Source organism: Myodes glareolus, chromosome 26, assembly GCF_982192425.1.
Source record: "Myodes glareolus chromosome 26, mMyoGla1.1, whole genome shotgun sequence".
NCBI lineage: Eukaryota > Metazoa > Chordata > Mammalia > Rodentia > Cricetidae > Myodes > Myodes glareolus.
The window spans coordinates 7,063,037-7,070,504 of NC_142051.1; the positions used below are offsets into that span (position 1 = coordinate 7,063,037).

At 44.7% G+C, this 7,468-nt stretch overlaps 1 long non-coding RNA gene across 1 annotated transcript in view; it reads right to left on the reverse strand.

The window, feature by feature from the left end:
• LOC125389960 (uncharacterized) overlaps positions 1 to 273 on the reverse strand; it is a 36,748-nt gene extending 36,475 nt beyond the window's left edge. Inside the window, exon 1 of the long non-coding RNA XR_015736723.1 lies at positions 70 to 273. This is a non-coding gene — a long non-coding RNA (uncharacterized LOC125389960). The remainder of the gene's footprint in view (positions 1 to 69) is intronic.
• Positions 274 to 7,468: the final 7,195 nt, after the last annotated feature.

A 7,468-nucleotide genomic window follows, 5' to 3' on the forward strand; every position in this document is an offset into this window, starting at 1 on the left:
GCTACATTGTAGCAAAACCATTCTGCACAAATCCAGCTGGCCAGCTTGAAAAGCAGAACTAAAACTTACCGTCATGCTCCTCCCCTCGGAGAAAATAAAAATTTGAATATAGCTTTCTTCTACATAGACTGCAAGGTAGTTTTCATTAACTACCCAAACCACACTTTCTCCACAAACTCGTATTTTCCTAATAGAGGTCACGAATCGAACTCTATGTCATTAGACTCTGATCTACGCTCCTTTAATAAAATGCAGATATAAAGAGCCACATTAACATAAAAGTCTAAGGCCAACCCTCCCCCACACCTCCAAACCAGTACGGCTGTTTGAACTTCCAAAGTTATACTAAAAGAAAAAAACAAAAACACAGCACACGGTAAAATGAATTTATTTTGCTTTATACATTTTTTAAAAATCTGAAGAGTGCATTTAACCCTCTTTTAAGGAGTTAGAAACAATTTAAATGGAAACTCTACGTTGCTTTAAGCTTACATTTTAAATTAAACTCTTAAACTCAGCGGTCATATAATAACCCAGATCCAAAAATACGTTAAGACATAAAAGTTTGGGATTCCAGCGTTTACTGTTCTGACCGCGGGAGCAGCTGTGCACTGCAGAACAGCACATTTGCTCCGACCCACACCTCAAGAATCAAACAAAACGGTCACCAACTGCAATGTGGCACTAGTTCAGATCCTTCGGGCGGAAAGTTGCGCCGCAGCTCCCACGCTCGCGCTCCTCGAGGAGCCATGCCCACGGCTTCGTCCTCCCCCAGCCTGCAGGACTGCGGGCGGCTCGTGGTCCCCGCGCCCCGGAACACAAAGGGGATCCCCAGCCATTGTCCTCCGCGGCGGCGCTGAGCATCACCAGCACTAGCAAGGCAGTAGCTTGCGCAGTTATCTCCACAGCGGGCAATGTCACAACCCGACCAACAGCACAAACTACTACCTCAGCCAGGGCCATGGTGTGGGGGCCCGCGGGCCACGCCGAGCGGCGCCTCGTCCCGTCCTCCTCGCCGCAGCCGGCTGCTCGCACCCGCAGGCTCGGCGGCGGAGGGCGGCGGCTCCCGGGCCGGCCGCGCCCTCGCGGGAGCAGAGTAGCCCCGCGCCCCCGCGCGCCCGCGCGGGTTCTGGGGGCTCCGCCGCACCCGCCCGCCCCGCCCCGCCCCGCTGCACCCCGGAAGTCCCCGCAGGCACCCCCGGCGGAGCCCGAGTGCGCGGCGAGCCGGCACCGGCATGCGCCCCGGCTCGCGCTCCCGCTCCACTGCGTCTGGGCGAACCATAGAGATCCCTTAAAGAGGCTGGCGCGCGACTCCCGCCACGTGACCGCCCGCCGCCCCCCGCCGCCATCTTACATCCGGGGCCCCGCGCCCGCTCTCCGCCCCGCTGGGCTTCGCGGCTCCCGGAGGAGTCGGCCGCGGGCGAGCTACCCGAGCCTGCCTCGCACCGGGGAGAGCCAGGGCCTCGGGCCAGGCTCCGTCCGCTCGGCCAGCCTAGCGGGGCCCCGGCGCTCCCGGACCCGCCGTAAAGATGGCGGCGGCCGGCGCGGGCTGGACACGTTGTGCTCCGCCGGCGGGGAAAGTTTCCGGCACCTCCTCTCCTCCCCGCCGCCCGGTCGCCGTGCGGCGCCCAAACTGGCGGGAAAGCTGCGCGCAGCTTGCTCAGTGCGCAGGCTCCGGGAACTCGGGGCGTTTGCCTTCTCATTTTTTAGCCAAAAATTGGAAGAGAGCCGACTGCGATGGGAGTCACCTCCTCGTGGCCCAGATAACTTTTTGTTTCTCATTTACAGCTTTGGTTTTTTTACATTTTTTCCCCAGAAGTCACTAAGATTTAGCAGATAAAATACAAATGTCTACTTAAACTGGAATTCCACATAAACGAATGCCCCCATTTTTTGCATATGTAGATTCTATGTACTAAAAGGATAATATCTGAAATTCAAATTTATCTGACTAACCTCTTTATTTATACTATTTGGAAATCCCATTAGCCATAAAGTTGCTGAAAATCTACAGTACACATTGCAGACATAATGTTCAGTTGCAACCTGGAACTTTTCTCTAGATTCTTTCACAGCAACTCGAGCACTAACATCTGGAGCAGAATTCGCAATAATGCATACTAACACCTACATTTAATTCCTTTTTTAAGACCCGCCCCCATTCAACCCAGTACAATTTAGCACAACAGATGTCGAAGCCCATAATATCACACATTAACTTTCATTCTAAGGTATACAGGACCCAAATAATTTCTTGAGGTACAAACTTTCAAAACCCACCTATATGTTTCATAATATATATATCCAAGCTACATGCCTGGATATCCTACTAGCAGATCTTAGTATTTTGGAGTCACTACAAATTTGGATTATTTCCAATTAACATTTTCATATTCGTCTGCATGTGTAACAGACCTGTAATTAGATGCTAATTGCCTGAAATACTGATACCTACAGAAAATGCTCACCGTCTTCATAAACAATGACGGTTTCTGTGGCACTAGTCACTCCACAGCTGATCCTGCTATCCTGCATCGGAACAAGTTTGTTGGCCACTGCAGCATATATTTTTTTTTAAAGTGGGCATCAAGCGTGCATTTGGTTTAAAAGGTACACAGATTTGCCAGGGTAAAGTTTTCCCCTAACCTTGTCCAGCCGCTGCACGACTTTATCACTTGTTTCCGACAATGACACCGATATAATCATCCACACGTTGTGCGCACACCAATATTCCCCATCGTTAATATCCAGATGTGTAGAATCTACCTAGTTCACCCTAACTCCCTTTTTGTTCTATTTGAGACGCTTTCTCTCTATTTAGTGGCTCGCCTGGAACCTGCAACTATCTTCGTGGGCCTCTGAGGTGTCGGACGACAGGCCGCACCACCATCCTTTCAGACATGAGCGCTCTCGACGAACCCTTTATCACCACAGCAGGAAACTATGTTCTAAATGGAACCAGAGATTTATCTGCTTAGTTTTGGTTAAATGGTAAATCTATGTTATTCCAAATTAATTTTGGCTTTTAAGGTGTTTAATGATTAGGTTTCAATTCCTTGCAGCCAACGACCCGCACGCCCATACAATACCAAACCTCACTGTTACATCTTTGCGTAGTGCTGGGAAGATGCTTAGCATTTGACAGCAAGCACAGTCGCTGCAGAGGACCCCAATTTGGTTCTGGGCACTTACACTGGGTGGCTCCAGGGGATCTGAAGCCCTCTAGACTCCTCAGGCACCTGCACTTGTGCCATGTCCCTCATACACACATAATAAGAGTCTTCAAAAAGAGCACAATTTACCACATCTGCTCCTGTAGCTCCCCACTGCGTCCTTCAGTTAGACACAGTAAAACTCACCTTAAATTCTATATTCACCACTGAGCCTTGTTTCTTTTTCGCCTTCTTTTTGAATACTAATAGCAATATTAACCTGAACCACAGGCGACTTAGTAACCTCTTGCTTTTTTTTTTTTTACAGAGTGTGCACTGTATTTGTGCACACTCGGCAAAGGGCTATATTCCCTGAAGGGTAGAGATAGGCGCACGTGTTACTGACACACCAGAACTTGATTACAGAGTCTTATATTCGATGTTGAGATATAAGGTTCTCTCATCTAGGTACAAAAATCCCCTAGCGATTTCTGTCGTATGACCAAGGAAACACTTACTAGTTCTTCCCTGATGGCTGTATAATCAAGGACAAGAAAGAAGCTGCTCTGGTCCCCGCTCGTTTTTTGAACTGTGTATCATGTGTGTTTATTTCTATCATCACAGCCCCAAACTTGCCAGTGCTTTCTAACATTCCTTGTAAAATCATATCGAAAACTCTATGCATTAATCATCACTATTAATTCCATTTCATGGACAAGAACATCCAAACAGGCTGACTAGTTTGCTCAGGTCATACACTGGGCAGAGAGCAGGGACTGAATTGATGAAGACCCTGACCACTGGGCACTATGGTTGACAAGATGCAGCCTCTTAAAGCCTGCAACAAACCAGATGCTTTAAACAGACACAATGTTTTAAACCTGGGCCAGTCCTAAAAATTCCCGCCAGCTCATACAGAAGGGGTTCTTTAACAGTTTCTCAATACTTGAAGTTCTTTGTAATATTCATATATATTTATCCCAAATGCATTGTCACAAGACAGTAATTGTCTCAAAACAGTTTCAGTTTATTTCAGTCAGATATTAATGCGGTGAAACATTTTTACTAGCGACCTTACTGTAGCTGAAAGAATGGATCTTGAAGTGAGCCACGCTGATAGGTTTGTCACTCTACAAAGTGACCTCTAACTTCCTGCTCCGAGGACTGAAGGAAGAGGAACCAGGAGTCACTGGATCTGAAAGCAGTGTACACTAATATGAGAATTTTCTCAATTACTTCTCAGAGCAGGATTTTTGTTTTGTTTTGTTTTGTTTTTCGAGATAGGGTTTCTCTGTAGCTTTTGGATCCTGTCCTGGAACTAGCTCTTGTAGACCAGGCTGGCCTCGAACTCACAGAGATCCGCCTGCCTCTGCCTCCCGAGTGCTGGCATACGCCACCACCGCCCGGCCAAAGCAGGAATTTTAACTGAGTTTTTTGCTCCCTGCCTTGAATTTTAAGTGAGGATCCTGGATTCAAGTGATATTCCTGTTTCAGTCTCTGGAATATCAGAGGTGACATTTGTATGTCTTGTTAAAAAAGAAAATTTGAAACACAAGTTTTTCGAGCTGTGGAGGGATGGTTTAGCACTGATAAATACACGAAGTCGCAAACAGCTGCCCCAAATTAACAACAACAACAAAACTCTTAAAGTTTAAAAGGGCCTAAGCCAGATGGGGAGATGACTAGTTTACTAAGCCAGACCAGGAGACGATTAGTTTGCTAAGCCAGACGGGGAGATGACTAGTTTATTTAGCAGGCACAGGGCCTTAAGTTCAGCACTGCTCCCCGAATGTCCCTCCAAATCTAATCTACACGAGGACAGAGCTTTTAACTTGACCTACGATTCTTACTCAAAGTTTTCTATTTTCTTTCAAAACTATGACTCTATATTCACTTTCTTTCCATTTTATTTATCAAAAGCTTTAACAAGTTTCTCAAAAACATTTCTCCTTTATTTCATCTTTTATTTTTTTTCCAAATTGACTATTTACATAATGCATTGTAAGCATAGAAAATTACCAGCCATAAATGATGAGGGAATCAATGATGTTCTGAACCTAATAGGGACAGGAAAGCAAGCACAAAGTATACCAGAGAAAAACTGGATCACCAATCAGATTTAAAACATACTTATCAAAGAAAATATGATTGAGGTTAACTAGTAGGGCTGGGATGAAATACGTAAGATCTATGCACTCAGAGTCTTAACCATACAGCTCTGAAGAAACACCTACTCTAGACTACGAAGATTTGGCCTTGAAGCCAAGAAACGTTCCTGATTATAGTACATAACCAGTATAGCTCAACAACGTAGAGATTGTAAGAAAAATGTAGAGAAACAGTGGTGTGGTATTACTTTCGAGAATCGTGTTGGGAGCTAAGACAGGAATCATGCAAAATTAGATAAAATATCCAGTCTGACATAAACACCATATGGTAACCACCCTGAGACAGGAGTTGGATGCTATGTGCTAAAATTATGACACAGAGTGGAAGTGCTGGGGGAAAAAATGAAATTTGCAGTTCGGTCTAAATCTTACTACTTTATTTTCCTAGCTAAGGAGGGTAAGACTGCAACAGCAGCTCCCTCAAGTCTTTCTTCCGTCTACTCAAACACCACCTAAGTAGTATTGCTATCATACCACAGTGCTTTTGCAATAATGGGTGATTTAAGAGATAGTCCATGGCTACACTATTTGCTGAGTTTTAGTTCAAAGTGAAGCTTAAGGTAATATTTGTAGTAACTGAAAATGATCTCAAAATTCAGAAATTTCCCTTTTCTTACTTGAGGGTCTAATCATTCTCAACAGAGTAATAAGGGATGTTTCAAGGCATCTCTGTGTTACCATGAGCAACAGTGGATGCCAAAATACTCTAGGAGTACTTAGAAATAAGATAAAACATTTTCATCTTCCATCAAAATTGCTTTAGATATGGATTTAATTTTTATGTGTTTGGGTATTTTGCCTGAGAGCATGGTGGTCATGAAACCTCAGGAGAGCATCATAACTCCTGGAACTGGAATTACAGACAGTTGTAAGCTGCCATGTGGGGGCTGGGAATTGAACCTGGGTCCTTGGGCAGAGCAGTCAGTGCTCTTAACTGCTGATCCATCTTTCCAGTGCCCAGATTACTGCTTTGTAATAGAAAAATAGAAACAGACGAAACAGAAGTAGCATGCTGCCTGTAACACTTCCAGAAAGCAAGCAGGGCAAACACCAGTAAGTAGTACTGAGATGACATAAACCTACCAGCAAAGTGTTTACCTCCCAAAACAAAGGTTCTTTTCCCAAAAGACAAAACAACCCCCTCCCAAAAACACAACAAAAAGACCTACAAATTTTGCATGCCCTCTTTAAAAAAAGGGACACCATTCTGCTATTCACAACACCGCAAAGACATGACTGTTCCAAGTTTAGCTACTGAATCCATTTATTTATAGCAATCTCATTCTTTGTCTTGGCAGCAGAATCATAGACTCAGAAATACAGTAGGCGATAGTTGTAAACTACTTCACATTGTCCATCATTAAGATGGCAGGGAACTTCAGCAAAAAAGGCAACAGGGGTCAAAGTGGAAGGCACTTCTATAATCACACTTAATAAGAAGCTGTCACCATGTTTCTATCGCTCTGAATGTGAAGGAAGAATAGGTGAATGGGAATGGGTAGAGAATGAAAAGAGGATCACTCCTCATTCTCAATTAGCAAGTGAGGTAAACAGATAATTTAGATTGGAGGGAGTGAAACTGATGCCCAAGAAAAGGGGAAGAAAAAGAGTTGAATACTCTTTGGATATAACAGTGGATATATCCTGTGATCAAACCACCTGAATAAGTACCTAAGAATGTCCTTATGAAGTCTACACTCATATTAAACATTTTTTCTGAAGAATCAGTAACTTGTGGTCATCACTGTATTAGAGTCAGAAACAGCAGCTTTGGAAAATTGCTTAAAGAAAAATGAGGAGGTGGACCCTCAGCTAGTCACTGGAAGATCACAGAGATTATTCACAGACACGGAGGACTTACCTCAGCTCCTCTTGCCTGCTTTCTGAGCAAGGTGTCACTGTGTAGTCCTGGCTGCCCTTGAAGCCTTGTGAAGCCTCCTGCCTCTGCCTCTTGAGTGCTGGGCTTACAGGCATGAGCCACTACACCCAGCTTATCCGCCTGGCTCTTTAAAACCAACACTGATAATACAGTAAAATGACTGATTTAATCCAAGTCTTCTGAAAGAGTCTGCATGTAAATTGAGATACAATGACAACTTTCTTTCCCATTTACAAAAACAACATTAAAATAAAAGCACCACTCTACTC